The sequence below is a fragment of the Budorcas taxicolor genome, chromosome 22 (assembly GCF_023091745.1).
Source record: "Budorcas taxicolor isolate Tak-1 chromosome 22, Takin1.1, whole genome shotgun sequence".
Classification (NCBI taxonomy): Eukaryota; Metazoa; Chordata; class Mammalia; order Artiodactyla; family Bovidae; genus Budorcas; species Budorcas taxicolor.
Genome location: NC_068931.1, coordinates 28,257,313 through 28,280,413, shown reverse-complemented (window position 1 = coordinate 28,280,413; position 23,101 = coordinate 28,257,313).

Genomic DNA, 23,101 nt, shown 5'->3' with positions numbered 1-23,101 from the left:
TCATTTCAGCCATTATTTTTTATTAACTGGCCACGGTCCTCCTATTGCCAGCCCCCTGGGGGCAGGTGTCACATTTGTTTTGTTTGCTACTATATTCTCAAGGCTAGAATGGCTCAAAGTAGATGCTCAACAAATATTTGTTGACAGATTGACTGACTCATTCTTTCCATATGGCACCTCCTACCAGGCAAGCCTGTTGGTTTTTCAGTTTATAATTTGCTGTCACATTTCTTAAAACATGAAACTGTTTTATTTACTACAGACATAATTTTATGGTCCTTTTTTTTTTTCCTAAGTAAAATGTTATTCTAGTCATCTAGGAGAAAACTCATACAAAATTTAACTTGGTAAATTTAGACTTGATGTCTATTAGAACAATGCTGTGCTGAGGGAAATGGAAGAGAGTAAATAAAATTAAGTCTATCTTATCCTGAGAAGGTCAAAAAAACTTTGTTTTCATATGCTTCTGGGGAACTGTGAATAAATATTCAATGAGCCTCATCTGGATTCACAATCTGTTCATCAAAATACCTAAATTTGTCCCTTCCTAAGTATTCATATTAATAGACATTGATTGTGATTATACACATACACAGATTCAGAAAATCCCCTGAAATTAGGCATACAAATGGTGAATTGATAATTGTGGAATTTACTTCTCCCACCCTACCCTGATAGTGAAGATTTGGTCGCAGTGTAGCAAAGAGGCAGGTAATATTTAGATTGGAACTAGAATCCTTCCTGACAGACTTGCCAATATAATTATCTTTTTCATAGTTTCAAGACATACCATTTTAATGGAAACTTTTTAAGTGTTACATACACAAAAATAGACTATAAGTGTACAGCTTGATCAGTCTTCACAAAATGAACACACAGTAAATAGCACCCAGATGAAGATAACGAATATTGCCAGTCAGTAGCCTGGAAACTTCTTGTACCTTATTCCAGTTATCAGCCTCCCTAACAGTATGTATGTACTACCCTGACTTGATTGTGATAGATCACCTTTACCAATATGTAAACTTTATATAATGGAATCATTCAATATATACTCTGTTTTGCTTGGCTTCTTTACTAAACAAATGTTTTTAAGTTTCATTCATGTGGGTTGTTGTAGCTTGTTTATTCTCATTGTCTTAATGGTTTTCCATTGTGTAACTATATCTCAAACTGTAATCCATTCTTCATTTGATGGATATGGGGATGGTTTTAAGGTTTTGGCTCTTAGGAATAGTGCTGATCTTAACATTCTAGTACAAAAAATGTCTTTCAGTGAACATAGGAATGAATATCTCCTAAGCACAAGCTCAGGAGTGGAAATTCTGAGTTCAAAGTTAAGTTATGATAGATACTACCAAATAACCTCTTCTGGATTGAGTCACTTTACAAAAACAAAAAGCCAAGGAGAAGATTTAGTCTTAGAAACTTCAACTGTTTGGTTATATTTAGAAAATGTTTTATATATTTTCTAGTGTATTTGTTAATCTCAAAGTAGATTTTTTAAATATTTTTCTCTTGAAATGAATAATAAAAATATATTACCTAAAAGTTAACATCCATTGTGATTTTTTTTTGGTTTGCTTTTGTTTTTGCACTTTTACTAGTATTTTAATTGTCCACAATTGTAAAACCATACTTACTAATAAAAATTGTGATTAATATTAGGAAAATATTATGCTTATAAATGATTTAAGTGCATCAGGATTCACCATATCTTAGAATCTGTAGATTTCTGAGGTCATGAGATATATTTTCAATGACAGGGATTGGTGAGGTCAAGGAGGTCTTCATGAAGAGATGACACAGGAAGTGAGTTTTAGAATCACTATTTCTGATGGTGAGGCTTAAATATTTGTATTTTGATAAAAGATTCAAAGATGATGACTGTGAGGTATAAGGTTAGAAGTCACTAACATTATTCTACCTGTTGCTTAGATAAACTCATAAAACAAAGAGTTTTCATGTGTACATCAGAGATATGCAGATCCCAATGAACGTAATGAGAGTTCCCATTCTAAAGTCTTCTTTGTCAAAACATTTTCAATTCTCCTTATTTTCATTTGTTATTTCAATGAATCCTTCAAGAAATTAGCAAACATTTTTTCCTTCCTAAGGGTCTTCCCAAGTGGCTCAGTAGTGAAGAACCTGCCTCTCAATGCAGGAGATAAGGGTTCAATCTCTAGTATGGGAAGATCCTCTGGAGTAGGAAATGGCAACCTACTGCAGTATTCTTGCCTGGGAAACCTGGGAGAGAGGAGACTGGCGGGTTCCAATCTATGGGTCACAGAGTGGAATACCACTTAGAAACTAAATAGCAATATGACCTAGACCAGAAAATCAAGAAAGGCTTCTCTTAGAAAGTGATATTTTAGATACGATTTCAAGGTATTACTTGGGGGAGAAGAAGTGGGAGTAGGGAGACAAGCACATGCTGTTCATTAGGGAGTATGGCTTTAAGGGGTGGCTGCCTAAGGAATAAAAGGGCAGAAATGGAGTATAAAGAATAGTATATATCCTCAACGGATTTAAGATTTTTAAGTTCAGACTCCAGAGACAAAATTATTTTCATTTATGTGGCCCCAGAACATGCCAGAATGCCCGATATGGAGTAGGATCTTAATGAATGAATATTTGTTGAATAAACTAATATACATAGCAACAAATTGAAATTACCCCTAATTGATAGTGGCTTGAACTGATGATTTGATGTAGCAAATCATGGAATTTCTCAAAAACATTTTGTCAATTTTTTTTTCAGAGCCACTAAGAAGCATATGCACATGATAATGTATTCCTTTATAAACGCTATAGCTGTAGCAACTGAACAGCTTCCTCCAGGAATCAGTGGAAATAGATGGAACATCCCTCAGGTCTTTTTCTCAGCTATTCCCTCAGGTTACCTGGGTTTCTAAGGCACTCAGTTCCTGAGGGATTATTGTGATGGCTATCTCATTTGAAAATATTTGCACTGTAACTGAAGCTCTCAATTCTAAATACAGATGAGAATAGTAGGAATGTCAGAAAATGTCAGAGCCATTGAAAGAATATTTTGTGTTTCGTAAGCGACTGCCTTCTTGACCCTTACAATAAGGTCATCGCTCATTCCTTGGGTTCAAAGGAAGTGCTACCAAGTTGTCGAAGGTAAGAGATATTTCTCAAGCACGTATGTTTTCAACTTTTTACTCAGCACTTAACATTAACTGACCTCTAGCAATTTACCTAGTCTTTGTGGGTTGTAGTCTGAAAGCATGTAAACTGTAGGTAAATTACTAAGCACTCGTAGGAAATAAATCTTATACCTATATGAAATAATAGGAATGTGTATATAAGAACACTAGGGGCCTCTCTTATTCTAATATTGGTCTTTGACCCCATTCCGACACAGGGCTAAATTCCAAAGGGCTAAGAGCACTGAGTATCTATCCTTTGTTCTATTGAGGCAAATATGGGGGCTGGCCACCAGAAAGCTGAAGCCTGCTTAGAAGCTTGGAAGTTTCAGTCCCACCCCTTATCTTCCAGAGAGGGGAGAAAAGTGGAAAGCGGAGTTAAGAACTAATCATGCTTCCATAAAACCTCCATAAAATCCCAGTAATAGGGGTTCAGGAAGCTTCCAAGTTGACACACACACCCATACTAGGAAGGTGATGGAACAGAGCTTGTGCACTTAGGACCTCCCCATCCAGACCTCGGCCTATGTATCTCTTCATCTGGATGCTCCCCAGTAAGCTTGAGCATAACCTTTAATGCACGGGCAATGATAACTAACTGTTTTCTTCAGCTCTGGGAGCCGCTGCTGCTGCTAAGTCGCTTCAGTCGTGTCCGACTCTGTGCAACCCCAGAGACGGCAGCCCACCAGGCTCCACCATCCCTGGGATTCTCCAGGCAAGAACACTGGAGTGGGTCTGGGAGCCGCTATAGCAAGTTAATTGAGCCCAAGGTCAAAGTTATTGTTGTTGTTTTTCAATCACTAAGTCCTGTCTGACTCTTTGCAGCCTCATGGACTGTTAATACACCAGACTTCTCTGTCCTTCACTATCTCCCAGCATTTACTCAAAACCATGTCCATTGAGTCAATGATGCTATCTAACCATCTCATTGTCTGCCACCCTTTTCTCATTTTGCACTCAATCTTTTCCCAGCATCAGGGTCTTTTTCAATGGATCAGCTGTGTGCATCAGGGGGCCAAAGTACTGGAGCTTCAGCTTAAGCATCAGTCCTTCCAGTGAATATTCAGAGTTGATTTCCTTTAGGATTGACTGGTTTGATGTCTTAGAAGTCCAAGAGACCCTCATGAGCCTTCTCCAGCACCACAGTTCGAAAGCATCAATTCTTTGCTGCTCAGCCTTCTTTACTGTCCAGCTCTCACATCCATACAGGACTACTGGAAAAAACACAGCTTTGACTATACAGACAATTATCTACAAAGTGATGTCTGCTTTTTAATACATTGTCTAGGTTTATCGTAGCTTTCCTTCCAAAGAGCAAAAGTCTTAATTTTATGGCTGCAGTCACCGTCTGCAGTGATTCTGGAGCCCACAAAAATCAAATATGTCACTGCATCCATTCTTTTAACTTCTAATCATCATGAAGTCACCCGGTGTTGGTCTGAAGCAATGAGGGGTCTTGTGACTGGCATCTGAAGTGGAAAGGGCAGTTCTGTGGTGTGAGCCCTTCACCTATGTGATGTAAAATTGTCCCCAGGAGACAGAGTCAGGATTGAGCTAAACTGAAGGACACTGAGTTAGCATCATTGAGAAATGCCTGTTGCAGGGGGGAACCTCCACACGTCTGGTGACCAGAAGTGTCAGAAATAAAGTGCTGTGTGACTCAGAGGGAAGAAACTGGACTTTTAGGCAGGAAGGAAGAACTGGGTTTTTCCTCCCACACAGAAGGAAAAAAATAACCTGACTTTTTCTAATTCAATCTAACATAGGCCCTGTTCTTTAACATATTACACATTCCAAGAGTCATTTCCATTCCCCCACACTAATTTTCCTATTTTGTGCTTGTTTTTGGACTTACAACATTGAAATTCTAGGAATAGTGGCAAATTAATACTCAGTTCAGTCGCTCGGTCATATCTGACTCTTTGCGACCCCATGAATCGCAGCACGCCAGGCCTCCCTGTCCATCACCAACTCCCGGAGTTCACCCAGACTCATGTCCATCGAGTCGGTGATACCATCCAGCCATCTATCTCATCCTGTCATCCCCTTCCCCTCTTGCCCCCAATCCCTCCAAGCATTAGGGTCTTTTCCAAAGAGTCAACTCTTCACATCAGGTGGCCAAAGTATTGGAGTTTCAGCTTCAACATCAGTCCTTTCAATGAACACCCAGGACTGATCTCCTTTAGAATGGACTGGTTGGATCTCCTTGCAGTCCAAGGGACTCTCAAGAGTCTTCTCCAACACCACAGTTCAAAAGCATCAATTCTTTTGGTGCTCAGCTTTCTTAACAGTCCAACTCTCACATCCATACATGACCACTGGAAAAACCATAGCCTTGACTAGATGGACCTTTGTTGGCAAAGTAATGTCTCTGCTTTTGAATATACTATCTAAGTTTGTCATAACTTTCCTTCCAAGGAGTAAGCGTCTTTCAATTTCATGGCTGCAGTCACAATCTGCAGTGATTTTGGAGCCCCAAAAAATAAAGTCTGACACTGTTTCCACTGTTTCCCCATCTATTTCCCATGAAGTGATGGGACCAGATGCCATGATCTTCGTTTTCTGAATGTTGAATTTTAAGCCAACTTTTTCACTCTTCTCCTTTACTTTCATCAAGAGGCTTTTTAGTTTCTCTTCAAATTAATATTCACAAAATTCAAATCATGCTAATTTGACTTTACAATATCAAATAAACGATACGCTTATGTGGGTACTCTAAAGGGTCATAAGAAGAATAACCTCATGCTTGTTGAGAAGCTTCATTATGTTGCCGCCCAGCTGTCACGTATGATCTCTATGTGTGACTGTTTGTTCTGACCATAGATTGAAAGTTATAGTGAAAATTCACACCGTTTATACTTATTTTTCTCTCAGGGAAAATAAGGGGACTCTAAAAATAATATTCACACAAGGCTATCCGGCAGTAAACTAGAATTTTTGTTTCTGTAAATGATAGTGTAAGTTATATCCCATTATATTTCTATTTTGATAACAGTATCTCTGAACTGTGCCTGGTATTTCCCACTTTGTCCTACATGTTTTTACTATCTATCTCACATGACATTATTTCCTGTGGATCTCCTTGTAGAAATTGCTTTGATTGCCTTTTATTAGCTCCTATTGGACCCTCCGGTATTTGACTGTCCTTCTGTAAGTATAGCTCTATCTCTTCAAAGTAGCAATTAAATAATTCACTTGTTTTCTACATCATGCTTATTGCTAAATATATCCATTTCCTCAATTTATGAATAGTGGGTTGGTTTGACCAGGCCTTTCCTGCATTGTTTGTTTGTTTAATTCCTTGGGAGTTCTTGAATCCATAACTGTTAATTATTCTGCCAAACACATTGCTTGAAATTCAATAGACTTGTTTTTAGATGGCTCCCGTCTTTCTTCTTAAAGGACATGTGCCTAATTGCCGAGGCAAACATATTCTAGAAGCCATTGTTTGATATCAACACTAAAGTATTTCACTACCATTGGGGTTGTGTCAGTTATGCTTTTTTTCTACTTATTTTTGTATTTAGGAATATTTTCTTTAGGCAGAAGAAGGCAATGGCAACCCACTCCAGTACTCTTGCCTGGAAAATCCCATGGACGGAGGAGCTTGGTAGGCTGCAGTCTGTGGGGTCGCTAGGAGTCGGACATGACTGAGCGACTTCACTTTCACTTTTCACTTTCATGCATCGGAGAAAGAAATGGCAACCCACTCCAGTGTTCTTGCCTGGAGAATCCCAGACATGGGGGAGCCTGGTGGGCTGCCGTCTCTGGGGTCGCACAGAGTCAGACACGACTGAAGTGACTTAGCAGCAGCAGCAGCAGCAGTCCTTGTTCTTGCTTCTCTTTTACACCTTTTAACGTATCTACCTAGTTATTAATGATTCATTTAAGATTCTGTAAAAGGAAGATGTCTCCTCCTTCTTTAACAGATAAGAAGTTGAGTTTCTTTCTTAACCATCTGAAGATGTATAGAACAAATGCCAATTCAAGTGAAATATCACTGCTTTTTAAGTTAAAATGATTCAGTAGGTAACTTCATTGGTATGAGTATCTATTCTATGGATAGTAAAAGCCATTCTGTCATTGTTATAATTATATTAATAATTGTTTGCAAGTTATTTGCAGCATTATTTGCTCAGTTGGTTCAGTGTTAGATGTTTATATATTTTTGAGAGTGCGAAGTAAAATAATCACTTCTGCTGAACTGTGATGAAATTGCACCTGTCAAAATATGTGTTATTTTGCAATGAATTAATGGAAAAAGTAATTTTTTTTTACTATAGAGTATATCATATCATTGTAACCTTCCCCCTTTTCCAAAAAGAAATATCACACACACACACACACACACACACACATATACAAATACATAAAACATAAATATAAAACTCAATGATTTATAACAAAATAGAATCCCAAGTAAATACCACTAGATCCAGAAAGAGAACATTCTGTTCAATTCAGTTCAGTCACTCAGTTGTGATTGACTCTCTGTGACCCTATGGATTGCAGGACACCAGGCTTCCCTGTCCATCACCAGTTCCTGGAGCTTGCTCAAACTCATGTCCATTGAGTTGGCAATGCCATCCAACCACTGCATCCTTTGTCATCCCCTTCTCCTCCTGTCTTCTATCTTGCCCAGCATCAGGATCTTTTCCAATGAGTCAATTGTTCCCATCAGGAGGCCAAAGTATTGGCATTTCAGCTCCAGCATTAATCCTTCCAGTGAATATTCAGGACTGATTTCCTTTAGAAATGACTGGCTTGATCTCCTTGTAGTCCAAGGGGCTCTCAAGAGTCTTCTTTCAACACAGCTCAAAAGCATGGATTCTTCGGCACTCAGCTTTCTTTATAGTCCAATTCTCACATCCATACAGGACTACTGGAAAAACCATAGCTTTGACTAGACGGACTTTTGGTGGCAAAGTTATGTCTCTGCTTTTTAATAAGCTGTCTAGGTAGGTCATAGCTTTTCTTCCAAGGAGCAAGCATCTTTTAATTTCATGGCTTCAGCCACCATCTGCAGTGATTTTGGAGACCAAGAAAATAAATTCTCACTGTTTCCATTGTTTCCCCATCTATTTCCCATGAAGTGATGGGACTGGATGCCATGATCTTAGTTTTCTGAATGTTGAGCTTTAAGCCAACTTTTTCACTCTCCTCTTTCACTTTCATCAAGAGGCTCTTTAGTTCTTCTTCGCTTTCTGCCATAAGGGCGGTGTCATCTGCATATCTGAGGTTATTGATATTTCTCCCAGCAATCTTGATTTCAGCATGTGCTTCCTCCAGCCCAGCGATTCTCATGATGTCCTCTGCATATAAGTTGAATAAGCAGGGTGACAATATGCAGCTTTGACATACTCCTTTCCCAATTTGGAACCAGTCTGCTGTTCCATCTCCATTTCTAACTGTTGCTTCTTGACCTGCATACAGCTTTCTCAGGAGGCAGGTCAGGTGATCTGATATTCCTACCTTTTGAAGAATTTTCCACAGTTTGTTATGATCCACATAGTCAAAGGCTTTGGTGTAGTCAATAAAGCAGAAGTAGATGTTTTTCTGGAACTCTCTTTCTCTTTCAATGGTCCAATGGATGTTGGCAATTTTATCTGTGGCTCCTCTGGCTTTTCCATATCCAGCTTGAACATCTGGAATTTCATGGTTCATGTACTATTGAAGCCTGGCTTGAAGAATTGTGAGCATTTCCAGCATCTCAAAAGCCATGTTTATTCTTCTCACGATCACGATCCACCTCTTTTCTTAAGGTGGAAACTATCCTGACTTTAATCACTATGGTGTGTTTTTTGCTTGTTTTTGTTTTTATATAAATGTTAATAACTTTCTAAGTGCCCTCTTATGTCTTACCTTTTTTTCCTCAGGATTGTCTCCTATTTATGGCCATGTAGCAGCAATTTATTGTAATTGCCTTGTTGCATTTTTAAATATAAATGCACCATAATTTTATTTATCTTGTCTATGTTGATGGTCATTTTGATTATTTCAGATTATGGAAACTTTGGGTACATAATAGTAAGCAAGTTGCAGTTGTAAGTAGTGATGATATTATCAGTCCAAATTTAAGAATTCGATGGATAATTCCAAATAATTTTCCAGAGTGATTATCCAATTTAAACTCTATTTTTTTCTGCATAACCCATTTTATTTTATTTTATTTTATTTTTTATTTATTTTACTTTACAATACTGTATTGGTTTTGCCATACACTGACATGGAAAAAAAAAAAAAAAAGCTCTAACTATTGGGATTTAAGAGTTCCTATTGTCCCACATCCTTACCAACTATATTAGCCATAAAAGCCAATCTGTGGATTGCTCTTTGGACTCTTTAATTAATCAATAAAACCTGGTTTTAATATATTCTCATTTTTTGGTATTTTCCTTTAAGATAATTATTTTTTGAGTATGTTCTATTTAAGAAATCATAGAAGCATTTTTATAACTGGTGGCTCAGACAGTAAAGTGTCTGCCTACAATGCGGGAGACCTGGGTTCGATCCCTTGGTCAGGAAAATCTTCTGGAGAAGGAAATGGCAACCGAATCCAGTACTCTTGCCTGGAAAATCCCATGAATGGAAGAGCCTGGTAGGCTACAGTCTGTGGGGTCGCAAAGAGTTGGACACTACTGAGCGACTTCACCTTCACCTTCACCTTATATATCCAAAATTCCCAAAAGGGAAGTCACATAAAAAGAGAAATGTCCTGTTCATATACACGTTCACATAAAGAAACTAAGAAGCAGCAGAAATTACAATTTGTATTTTGGATTTAGCTTTAGTTTTCATTTTTTCGATGTCATTTGACCTTGATCTACTTTCCATCTAGTAAAAGCCTTTGAAATCTACCTGTTTTAAGTAACTACATTTTAGTTTAATGAGAATAGACTGGGTAGCTGGTAGGGAATTTTTCAATCTGAGAAGCTAATAAACGATTCTATCCTGAAAATCTTCTATGTTTGAAGCTCAAGAGAAGAAATCAAAGTAGGATTCAGGACTAGGAAACAGGAGTCCAAAAATTAAGTGACAAGACTGGATGACAATTTCAGTCAGCAATAGTATAGTTGAAAAATTAATTAAGGAAATTATTGAATAATATCTGATACAACTACACTTTGAGGTAAAAAGACACATTTTCATCTCAACTATCAACAGGGTGTGTTCAGTTCAGTCACTCAGTCGTGTCTGACTCTGTGACCCCATGGACTGCAGCATGCCAGGCCTCCCTGTCCATCAGCAACTCCCAGAGTTTACTCAAATTCAAGTCCATTGAGTTGGTGATGCCATCCAACTATCTCATCCTCTGTTGTCCTGACTTCAATCTTTCCCAGCATCAGGGTCTTTTCCACTGAGTCAGGTGGCCAAAGTATTAGAGTTTCAGCTTTAGCATCAGTCCATCCAACGAATATGCAGGACTGATTTCCTTTAGGATGGACTGGTTGGATCTCCTTGCAGTCCAAGGGACCATCTTGGCTATGCATTTCTTATTAAAAAAAAAAAAAAGAAGAAAGAAATGGGAGTCTACTATCTTTATTGAACCAAATACAGTACTTTCCACAATCATATTTAGTCTCATGTTATCTCCAGATAGAAGCCCTAAAACCATATGATATTCATGCTTTTTTTTTTAAATTTGAGATTTTCAACATTATTTGTTAAGTTGCCTTTCTGTCATATATTTGTGAGCATTTCAACCACTGTCTTAAATATTATTGTGGTATAATAGGATATAATGCCTAACCAATCCCCACCATTACTTCTGCCTAAACAATCCTCCCTTCATATACAAAAAGGAAGAAATAATTGACCCAATTTGCATAATGCTTTAATGTAGTCATGCTGAGCAACATGATTCACAGATAATCAACTTTGTTAAAGATAATGGTGTTCCAAATTTTAATAGAGTGCTGTTACATTGTTTGAGGGAGGGGCAGGGAGGGGAGAAAAGCAGATGTTTCCAGGGAATTTAGAGTGGTTTAAGCAACAAAACAAAAACAGATACTAATTATTAAAGCAGTGTTTAAAAACAATTTCAAATGGAAGTTTTCTTCAAACACAGAGGTCCTCCATGGAATTTCAGTAAAGTATTCTGGACCTGCTTGTCTATACCCTGAGCCTTATCCATTTTCCACAGCCTCTGAACTATTTGTAGGAGGACCTAGTGCCATGCATAATGCTATTTTATAACCACTGAATTACTGTATAAAAATGGTGTTCTTGTCTCAAAAAACCAGTAGTTCTATCTTCTACTTAGAAAAAAAAAAATGCTCTAAAACTATGAAAGAAAAATAGAGCATGCGAACAGAGGAGAAAAAGTGGGAAGGGCCTGGTCTTTTTAGTAGACTATTTCATGCTTCTGGACAAGAATATGAAGCTCTCTGAACCCCAGTTTTCAACATATGCAAATAAGAATATAAAATCTACCTCCAGTAGTACTGAGAGAAAGTGGGTTGAAAATGTTAAAAATGTCTTGTTGAAAAAAATGCAAAGCGAATTATCCTAAGTATTAGAAAACTATTTTCTATATTATTCCTTATTCTCTATCCTCTAATATCAACTGCTAGACCAGAGGTCTGCAAACTTTCCATAAAGGACTAGATAGTAAATATTTAAGATTTTGACAGCTTCTGTTAGTCACAGCTGCTTAACATATGTTGTAGCTCAAAAACAGCCATATCCAACTATAAATACTTGGGTGTGGTTATGTTCCAATAAAACTTTATTTACAAGAACAGGCAGCTGGCCAAATCTGCCCAGTGAACCATGTTGGCAAACTCCTCCACTGGACATTTTCAGCTCCAAGTATGGTTCACAGTGCTCCAGTAGCAGCATTCCTTAAGAGCAGTTCAAGCTATATAGACTGTGAGGCTTAAAGCAAAATAAAAGTGGAGGACACTTTGTTCATAAGTTACTAAGAAAATTAAAACACCGATAGAAGAGCATTAAATTAAGTGTGAAGCCTTTGTGTAACTGCACAGGTCACAGACCTGAGAATGCAGCCCAGTCCAGGAGCTGGTTAAAACTGTATACCCTCAGCCCCTACCCTTGACCTACTGAATGAGAATCTGCATATCAATAGGATCCCCAAATGATTCATTTGTATATGTGTTTTGAGAAGCCCTGATAGACTTAAATTATTTTAAGATAATATTTCTGGCTAGAAACTCTCTAATAACACCTAAGTAATTACTTCTGTCTGTGAGAAATCTACTTTGAAATTCATACAAAACTGTTCACAAAATAATTGAAAAACTGATATCAACAAATATTCTGTTTTCTCTAATCTTCCAATTAAATGATTCAGTTTTTCTTCTTGAGCTCTCACTACATTTGATTGGCTGCTGAGGCCTGATCATTCCCACCCAGAGAATTTTCTCTCTTGTTCTACCACCTCTCAGAAGAGTGCAGTGGATAAGAATGTTGATTCTGGAGCTGGAAAACCTGAGTCTATGTGCTGGCTCCACCTGTTACCAGCTGTTTGGTGTTGGGCAGGATACTTCTTTAATCTGTTTCAGTTCCCTCTTCTTTTAAATAGAGAGGATAATAACTCAAACCATCATTGTGAGGATGAAACGTGTTTTCTATATAAACACTCAATTAGTGTCTAACACATAGTAAACACTTACAAGTATTAGATTTATTAGCTGTTGATTCCCATTGCCTTCAGAATTCTTTGGGCCTTCATAAACAGTTTCCTGAGCTCTTGCGACATTAACTGTTATCAATTTCACATGGTAATTATGATTAACTGCACATCAAACCACTCCATCCTAAAGGAAATCAGTCCTGAATATTCATTGGAAGGACTGATGCTGAAGCTGAAAGGCCAATACTTTAGCCACCTGATGTAAAGAACTGACTCCTTGGAAAAGACCCTGATGGTGGGAAAGACTGAAGGCAGGAAGAGAAGGGGATGGCAGAGGATTAGATGGTGGATGGCATCACCAACTCTATGGATGAGTTTGAGCAAGGTCCAGGAGTTGGTGATGGACAGGGAAGCCGGGCATGCTGCAGTCCATGGGGTCGCAAAGAGTTGGACATGACTGAGTGACTGAACTGAACTGAACTGCACAGTGTTTGGGAAGCAAAGTTAGCCATGCCGCTTGAGTACAGAAATAATAAGAAATCTTTTTTGACATAATATAATGGGAGATAGGTAATAGTCTAAGGATGAAGTCAACACAATGAAATCAAGTGCGAGATACCAACGATAATAAATTCAGTTGAGTCCAAGCAGGCCTTGAGAATAAAATTGAGGAAGGTCTAGAAGAGAGACAGAAATTATAGCCATTTGGCCACATCTAGCCTACTGCCTATTTTCATAAACAAAGTTTTAAAAAATATATTTATTTGGCTGCCTTAGGTACTAGTTTGGTGCTGAGATTCTCTAGTTGTGGTATGGGCTTAGTTGCTCTGAGGAATATGCGGTCTTAGTTCCTTGACCAGCAATCAAACCCACAAGATAGTTTCCCAGCCACTAGACCACCAGAGAGGTCCCTAAAGAAACTTTTCAGGCAACACCGTCATGCCTGTTCTTTTTCTTATTTTCAATAGTTGCTTTCACTCCACAATGGTATAGTTGAGTAGTTGTGACAGAGATCTATGACCAACAAGACCTTAAGACCTTACTATTTGGCCCTTGACAGAATTAAACAAACAACAAAGTACTGGTTGTGGAGTATTACAGAATGCAAGGCAGAGTTAGTGGGATTTTCAGATAGAGCTCAATTATTGAAAGAATCCTTCAAAACAGGACTGAGAAGAATAAAGTTGGAAAGAAATCCAAGTCATCTGGCTGAGAATCAGGCCCTAGAGCATGAGTGGGCCCTGAACTAAAAACAGAATATTCAGAGTTTACTGTTTATTTTCATTGCTGAATCATTTGAGGACTTAACCCTCTTTACAGAAGAAGCTAAAACTACTTCTAAAATACAGTTTCTAGTGTTTTGGTGAGTGGACTCTGTTGACTGTGGGGAAATATACAGAAGTTGACATAAAGCTTGCTGATGACTCCAATGATTAGGCTACCACAATTATCACTCTTAAAAAATCCAATCATGTAAACTTATTTTGGCACCGCCATATAGAAACTCTGACCAGGTATATAAATTCTGCTTTGGAAAGTCATGTAAATTCAGCATTCCAGAGGTATCATTGCACACTTGGCTTTGAATATGGAAATATTTAGCTTGGAATCCAGCTTTTGCAGATGTTTTCCCTATAACCTGAAAATCCTTCCCTTGCCCTTCTCCACATAGCAGATTGTAATTCATTCTATAAAAAGCCAGTTCAAATACCATCTGTTCTGGAAATCCTTTCACTAGTCTTGCCGGCATAATTAGTCATTCTTTTCACTGTAAGTGGAGAAGATCATGTTATAACCCAAGGGGCTAGTGGACACATGGAGCAGAAATCCAGCATCTCAGCAGGGCATTGTCCAGGAGTGATGTCTTCCACATGCAGCAAGCCAGAGTAACAAAGACTCCTCCCAGCATTGATAGGAACAAAAAGAAGAAATCCGCCATTCCTGGGATTCATCCCAACACTGACACCATAAGAAGATAAGCTCGTATAGTAGCTGTTCTCCCCTAAGTAGAAATGTTCAACAAGCAAAAACTTTCTAAAATGAGTTAACAGATGAAACCACCTGGTAGTCTTTGCAGTGGTTTTGTGAGTAGATAGTGCCCTCTCAGAATAATATGGAAAAATGCCACTGTATAAAATAGACACTGAGCAAGAAAAAGGAAGGTGAAAGAATTAAACTGGGTAGAATTTTTCTATCACACATACACGCGCGCGCGCGCACACACACACACACACACACACACACACACACAAACCTGGAAGAGGTTCAAAGATTTCTGTCCTCCATGATCACCAGTAAGGTGACTACTCCTCTCTTGTGAATGGGGATTCCTTGATTAAGATCATGGGTAGACTACTGCACCATGCCTCTGGATGATGTAATCTTCCCTGGAAAAAGCAAAATGGTGACTTTTTTCCACATAGAAAACTTTTACATCATAATGTCTTTTGTTTCCATTTTGCTCAAACTCTTTGACTATTTTTGCTTTATTTTCTCTTAGATCTTATTCAGTTGTGTCACAACAAGTAGGAGTTTCTTTCTTTTTTAATTGGAAAGAGGTTTCTATTTGTTCGGAAAATGTGTTTCCCATTCCTCCAATGTCTTTTTGTCATATGTTAAAGCCAAAATGAATCCATGATTGAGACCCAGGAAATAATAAGCATGGAAGAGAGGCTTTAAGGGCTTTTTTTCCCAGTAAGTTTAAAAGGACTTCTCATAGATAGTATGAATAACAGACATTTTTTCAGCTGGAAGTTATCAGGTTTGAGTTAGAAATAAGCAGGACTCATTTGCCTGGAGTGCCCCTTCTAGTCATTAACTAATAAACCTGAAGCAGCACTTAATATTTGATGGAAAATTAGAGTTCATATATATATTAACACTGGACTTAGATCACTATGGCTAACAGAGTCTTTGGATAAAAAAATAGACAAGGCTGACACAAAGGACTTATCTATAAAATATACAGACCATATATCTGAATTTTCAGGACAACTAGTTAATACAAAAATAAAAGAACATAACTTTTGGAGATTTTTAAACATTAGTTTACATAAATGGACCAATGAGGAAATCAAAATAAAATTACATATGCATTGGAAAGAAGAGATGGCCTGAAAACTGCATGAGAACATATTTTAAATTTGTCTGAAAATATAATAATGGCACATTCATCACTTTATAGTCGTATTCTACTCTTTGAATACCCACATCCACATGCACACAAACATACACATGAGAATGAATGAATGAATCCAACTCAAAAGTAACAAACAAATATGGAACCTAAAGTAAATGTTATCAAAGAGATGTCTCTACAAAAGTCATTGTGTACCAATGGTTTTACAAGTGATTTCTTAAAAATCCCCCCACGATAGGTAATTATTCCTCTAGGGAAATATTCTAAGGAAAGGAGATATCTCTGAGAGGTATAGACAACTATACACAAGGCATCCACTGAGGTGTAATTTATTTTAGTTTATTTATTTATTATTATTATTATTATTTTTACTTTATAATATTGTATTGGTTTTGCCATACATCAACATGAATCCACCACGGGAGTACACGTGTTCCCAATCCCGAACCCTCCTCCCACCTCCCCCCCCACACCATCCCTCCGGGTCATCCCAGTGCACCAGCCCCAAGTATCCTGCACCCTGCATCGAACCTAGACTGTCGATTCATTTCTTATATGATATTAATCATGTTTCAATGCCATTCTCCCACATCATCCCACCCTCTCCCTCTCCCACAGAGTCCAAAAGACTGTTCTATACATCTGTGTCTCTTTTGCTGTCTCACATACAGGGTTATCATTACCATCTTTCTAAATTCCATATATATGCATTAGTATACTGTATTGGTGTTTTTCTTTCTGGCTTACTTCACTCTGTATAATCGGCTCCAGTTTCATCCACCAAATTAGAACTGATTCAAATGTATTCTTTTTAATGGCTGAGTAATACTCCATTGTGTATATGTATGTTGTAAATCAAAGCCAAAGAAAGCTAAGGAGCAGCCTTAACTCTGTCTCTCATACTTGTCACATAATCTGCCAGGAAATCATATTGGCTCATCCTTCAAAATATACCACAAATAATCAAACCAGCTATATCTTACCACTTAAACTGCTCCCACTCTGCTCTGAGCCACAGTCCTCTCTTGCCTGAACCCTGCAGTGGTCTCTAACTGGTCTCCCTGTTTACATTTTGATTTCTCCACCCCAGATTCTCTTTACAGGGCAATTGGAGAAATTCTGTTAACATATATATCTAATCATAACATTTTTATCAAAATAATTCAATTATTTCCCTACAAACTCAAAGTGAAATTCGGAAAAACTCTGGCTTATACAGTCTGGGACCCGATGCCTCCTTTATCTGATCCCTAATGATCCTCTTATTTACTGGATTCCTCCAGTCTTATTTCCCTGGTGCCTCTTGAGGTACCAAGCATCTTCCTCAGGACTTGACTTCGCACTTGCTGTTGCATCTGCCTGGAACTTTCTTCCCTCAATAACCAGACAGTTTTACCTCTCACTTCCTTCCACTATTCTCCAAAACATTATCACCTCATCAAAAAAGCATCCCTAACAAAGCTTTCTAAATTAGAGAATTTTCAATTTTTCACTTTATTTCACTTTAATTCTTCTTAGTGCTTATATTAGATTATATATTTATTGATTTATCATCTATTTCCTCCAGCTAGAAAACAAATCCCATGAGAGCAGGGATGTCTTGTTTGTTTGGTTTTGATTTTTGCCCTTGTATCCAGTGTCTGGAAAAGTACACGGAGAACAAGAGAAGCTCAATGAATATTTTTTGAATTAAAAATAGATGAAAATATCACAGGAAGTGTGAAATAAATTGTGGATTTACCTATATGACTGCATTGCATGTAACTGTTAATATAGATGTCAAGACCATGAAGCACTTAATATTTGAATTTAAACATGAAATTCAGTCTACAAATGTGCACACAGAATATTCTGTCAACAATCTACAAATTTTATATGCATGGGAAAAGCATAAGGAGATAAACCAAATCCCTATCAAGACTTTCTCAGAGTGGTATATGCAACAGTATTTGTTATATTATCTAGTATATTTTCTTTCATCTTTAACTTTTCAGTGTATATCTTTAATTAGGAAAAAAATTTAAGAATTGTGCACCTACTGTATCCGTCTCACTGGGCTGAGGCTGGGACTTGTGGATATGACGTTAATAGATGCTCTGATTTTAACTGGGATAAAAAATGAATAAACCAATTATTGTAATCTTGGTAAAATTATGACAAAGATCACATGAGCAATATGTTTGTTCATCAATTTCTTAAAGCCTTTTATTTCCCACTAAATAAATACAATAAAGATAAATAAAGTACAATAGAGGTAATATATATCTTCATAATTCTGTGGTGATATAAGGTGAGATAATGTGAGTAAAAGCCTCAATACAACTTACAACTATCATTTTTATAGATATTTTTATAAGTGTAGTACAGGGAGGAGTGACTCCTTTTTTGAGCAACATCAGAGAAGACACCATGAAGTGGTAAGTACTGGACTGAACCGAAAAGGTAATGATATTTGACTGTAGAGCCAAGAGAATGGCTAATGTGGGCTATAATATCAAAAACTGCAAATCTTAGTGGCTGGAGATAACAAAAGAATAGCTTATACAGCCTGAGTTTCTAATGTAGGTTCACACGGGAGGGACTGTCCCAGGTCATCAAAATCCCTCAGGAACTCACCTAGACAAAGGCTTTATCTTGACCTGTACTTGACCCGTGAAGCTACGTGAGCAGGATGCACTGAATCATAGGCTGTCTCTGAAATTTGCAAGGCAGAAGTGACACACTTCACTTTCACTCACATTTCAGCAGTCAAGTAAAGCTATAAGGCTAATTCTACCTTCAAATTGATGGCAAGTCTTCCTGCACATGAAAGTTAAAGAGCTGGAAATACTTCATGAAAGCACTAATGATCACAGACAGAGACTGACAAGGAGATGTGGTGGGTTTGTTTCACCATTAGAATAATTTGGGCAATGATACCAGGAAAGGCCCTGACAAAAACAAGATGAGACTATATCATATTCAGCAGCATGTCAGGACAGATACCCCAGACCTGCTACTCAAAAAAATGCCAGAAAATGTGGAATATCATTTTATAAAAAATAGTTTAAAATGCACGTCTGAGCTAGCAATAAAATCAGAGTAATCCTTAGAGGCAGAAAGCAAACAGAAAGCATAAATCCACAGTAATAAGTGAAATAAAGTCCCTGGCTTCTCTGGGAAAAGGTGTACATCCCTTAATATAGAGCTTTGATTTTAATAACACTTGTGTGCCCAGAGCCCACACAAAGTGAAAAGATCAAGTCAGGGATCACATATAAAGCTGAGATTCAAGCAGGGAAAAGAGTGAACCTGGAAAAATGAGTAAAATGGAAAAGTAGTCATTTGCGAAGACAGACTGTTCAAAGCTTGTCAGTCTTACATTTGGATTTCAGAATTATTACCCACAAGTTGGTGCTCATGTGATTTTGTGGTCCAAATTCACATTACCTATATGGGCTGACAATCCCGGGAGAATAAGGTTTAAGGGAGCTCATGAAGCGATTATGCATTGCCACAGTTACAGGGACAAATCAAAGGCTCTCTGAAGAAACAGAACTTCAGTCTTGGTCAAGGATTTCCCACAAGTACAGTGAATTCCTAATAAAAGTAATCACAAAGAAAATGAGGCAGTAAGGCAATATAAATGATTTGTTGTTGTTTAGTTGCTGAGCTGTGTTTGACCCTTTTGTGGCCCCATGGACTGTAACACACCAGCCTCCTTTGTCCATGGGATTTCCCAGGCAAGAATACTGGAGTGGCATGCCACTTCTTTCTTCAGGGGATCTTCCTGACCCAGGGATCAACCCACGTCTTCTGCATTGCAGAGAAGTTCTTTACCACTGAGCCACCAGGGAAGCCTATATATAAAATAGCTTCCCATTTAATGATACTATTTAATGATAGCTAATACAACATGCAGCCAGATCGAATAAAAGTACTTTACAGATTGGAATTATCATTCATAGAATTAAAAATATGTATATTTAATGTATTAAAAATAAAGGAGGGAATCTAAAATATGGAACAGACAAAGAGAGCATAAAATCAATTGTTCACAGTTTAAAATGTCCAAATATTAATTTTAGAAATGAAAACAATATAATCACTAAAATTTAAATCTGTAAGGCATTTGTGTTTGTGTGTATGACAAAATGCACTTAAAATGTTTACTATTTCAACCAATTTAGCGTGTACTATCACAGAAGGCAATGGCACCCCACTCCAGTACTCTTGCCTGGAAAATCCCATGGGCAGCGGAGCCTGGTAGGCTGCAGTCCATGGGGTCACTAAGAGTTGGACACGACTGAGAGACTTCACTTTCACTTTTCACTTTCATGCATTGGGGAAGGAAATGGCAACCCACTCCAGTGTTCTTGCCTGGAGAATCCCAGGGATGGCAGAGCCTGGTAGGCTGCCCCATCTATGGGGTCGTACAGAGTCAGACACGACTGAAGTGACTTAGCAGCAGCAGCAGCGTGTACTATTCAGTGACATTAAATGCATTTACAATGTACTACCATCACCAATATATAATTCTAGACATCTTTGTTTGCCATCCCCAAAGGAAACCCTATACCCATTAAGCAGGGAAGTGTTCCATCCTCTTTTATTTTACTGTTTAAAAGAATTTCAGAAATGTTAATTCTTCTTTAGAGATTTAGTAGAATTGACTATTGAAGTCATCTGGCCATGAATTTTCTTTTGTTGAAAGGGATTTGATTACTGTTTCAAGAGTCTTTAAGTGTTAATATTGTGATAGGAAATTAATATCCAGACTGTATAAGGAGCTTCTAGGAAGGACTTCAACAGCAAAACAAATGACCCAATTAAAAAATGGACAGAGGACTTGAATGGAGATTTATCCAAAAGTGATATATAAATAACTCACAAGCATATAAAAAGATGCACATATCACTAGTCATTTGAGAAATGCAAATCAAATCACAATGAGCTATCACTACTACAAAAAAAGTATCAGTAATAACTGGAAAAGCCTTTACTCCTATGCACTGTAAAATGGTGTAGTTGGCATGCAAAACAGTTTAATTCTTCTTCAAAGAATTAAAATTAACAAATGATTCAGGAGTCAACAATTTTACCTGTAGATACATTTCTAAAAGTATTGAAAGCAGGATTTCAGAGAGATATTTGAACACTCATGTTCACAGCAGTATTATTTATAATATATAAAAGATAGAAGTAATGGAATATCATCAACACAGGAATAAACCAATGAGGTATATATACAGTGGAATGTTATTTAGCCTTGAAAAGAAAGGAAGCCCTGATGTATGCTACAGCATGGAAGAATCTTTAGGACATTTCGGTAGGTGTAATAAGCCAGTCCCCCAATACGATTGCTGTATAATCACACTTCTATGAGCTATTACAGTAGTCAGTCTTATAGAAACAAAATGTAGAATGGTGGTTACCAATTGCTTGGAGGAAGGAGAAAAAGTATGTCATTGTTTAATAGGTGTAGAGTTTCAGTTTTGCAAGAATAGAGTGCTGAAGACTGGCTGCACAACAATATGAATACTCAGCTATATTGAACTGCACTCGTAATAATGGTAAAGATGGTTTTAAAAAAAACAGGCAGGAATTAATGATTAGTATTTTCTGATCATGTGTCCAGCATTTGGTATGAACATAAACATATATTCCTTAGCATGTATGGGAGCTTTTCAAAACTCTTTATTTCTAAAGTAACAAATTCCCCAGTTTTCCCTCGGAGTTTCAGTATGTTTATTGTTTGACTGAATCGTTACCTTTTGCCCCAAGTGGCAATGCCTTATTCCTTTGCCTTTCAATGTTTTCATGGAATGTCCTCAGAATTGCTTGACTTTCCACCTGATTGATTTTCGAGTTAGTGAAGATGAAAGCCAGCTCTTTGAATTCTTTGGGCTAGTCCAAAAAGACAACCAGAATTTAATGACAAAGTCAGTTCTGTTATTAATTCTAGAACCAGGAACCCACAGACCCCCAATGATCTGGGTGGGGTGGATGAAACAAGGATAAGTTAAAATGCCACACATCTCTCTCTCTGTGTTTCAGTTGATTTTTTTTTTTTTTTAATTGATTAAGACTTCACCTGGTTGCTGTCAGCCTCTGAGCTCTAATGAAGATCATTTTTGTCAGGTTCTCCTTGTTTCTGTGGAAGAATAGGCCCTTAGAGTTCCCTACTCTGCCATTTCCAAGAATTCTATGAGTATTTTTAAAAGAAGTTTGGAAATAACTGAGGGAGAAACTTAATAAAATGAAAAGCAGATATGACGAAATTTCAGTAGAGGGGAACAAAGAGATGGAAAATATAAGAGAAGACTCAAGGTGGGGGGCGGGTGGAATAAAAACATCTACAATATATGCAAACTGAGTTCCAGAGAGAGTTAGAGAAAGAATAGGATGAGGGCAACGTTTATAGATGCAATAGCTGATATCTTTCTCCAGAATTTATAAGAGCTATACAAAGAAACAGCTTCATAATGGGGAAGCCCAGCTGATCATAAATACATTCACACCTGGAAATCACAGGGAAACCCTCTAATATAACATAAAAGACAGAGATATTGTTAAATTAACTATTAATTTAAAATATCAGACCATTAAATATATGCATATTAGGGATCCGTTGCCTATCTTTCATGCCTAGTGTTTCCTTTCATCCATTTTTCAGATCTCTTCTTAATTTCTGTTCATTTGCCTGTAGTTTTATCTAGTTCTCTAAAGTACTTTTGACTCTTTATAATCTCCTCTATATGTCTCATAATTATGTTTTCATTTATGAAATTATTTTTGTCATTTTTTTCCCAATTTATTTTCTGCCTTTCCATTTCACACTTCTTTGACATTCTCTTTTCTGAGTTTTTACACTTCTTTTTTACAGTGCTTATATTGGTTATTTATTGCAACAATAATACAGTATAACAAATCATTTCAAAACTCAGTGGTTTAAAACAAATTTATGGGCCAGCATCTCAGTTCTGCTTTTTTGGACCAAGTTAAGATCATTTTACATTTTTGTCTTTGTCATGCTGGCAGGCATACTGGAGCTACGATGGCTCAGCTAAGATGTCTTTATATCTGCTTATGTGATCTCTCATTGTTCCGTAGGCTATCATGAGCTTGTTCTCATAGAAAGGGCAAAAAGAGCAATTAGAAATGCACAAGAATTCTATTAAGCTTCTGCTGATATCATATTTTTAACTTCTCATTGAT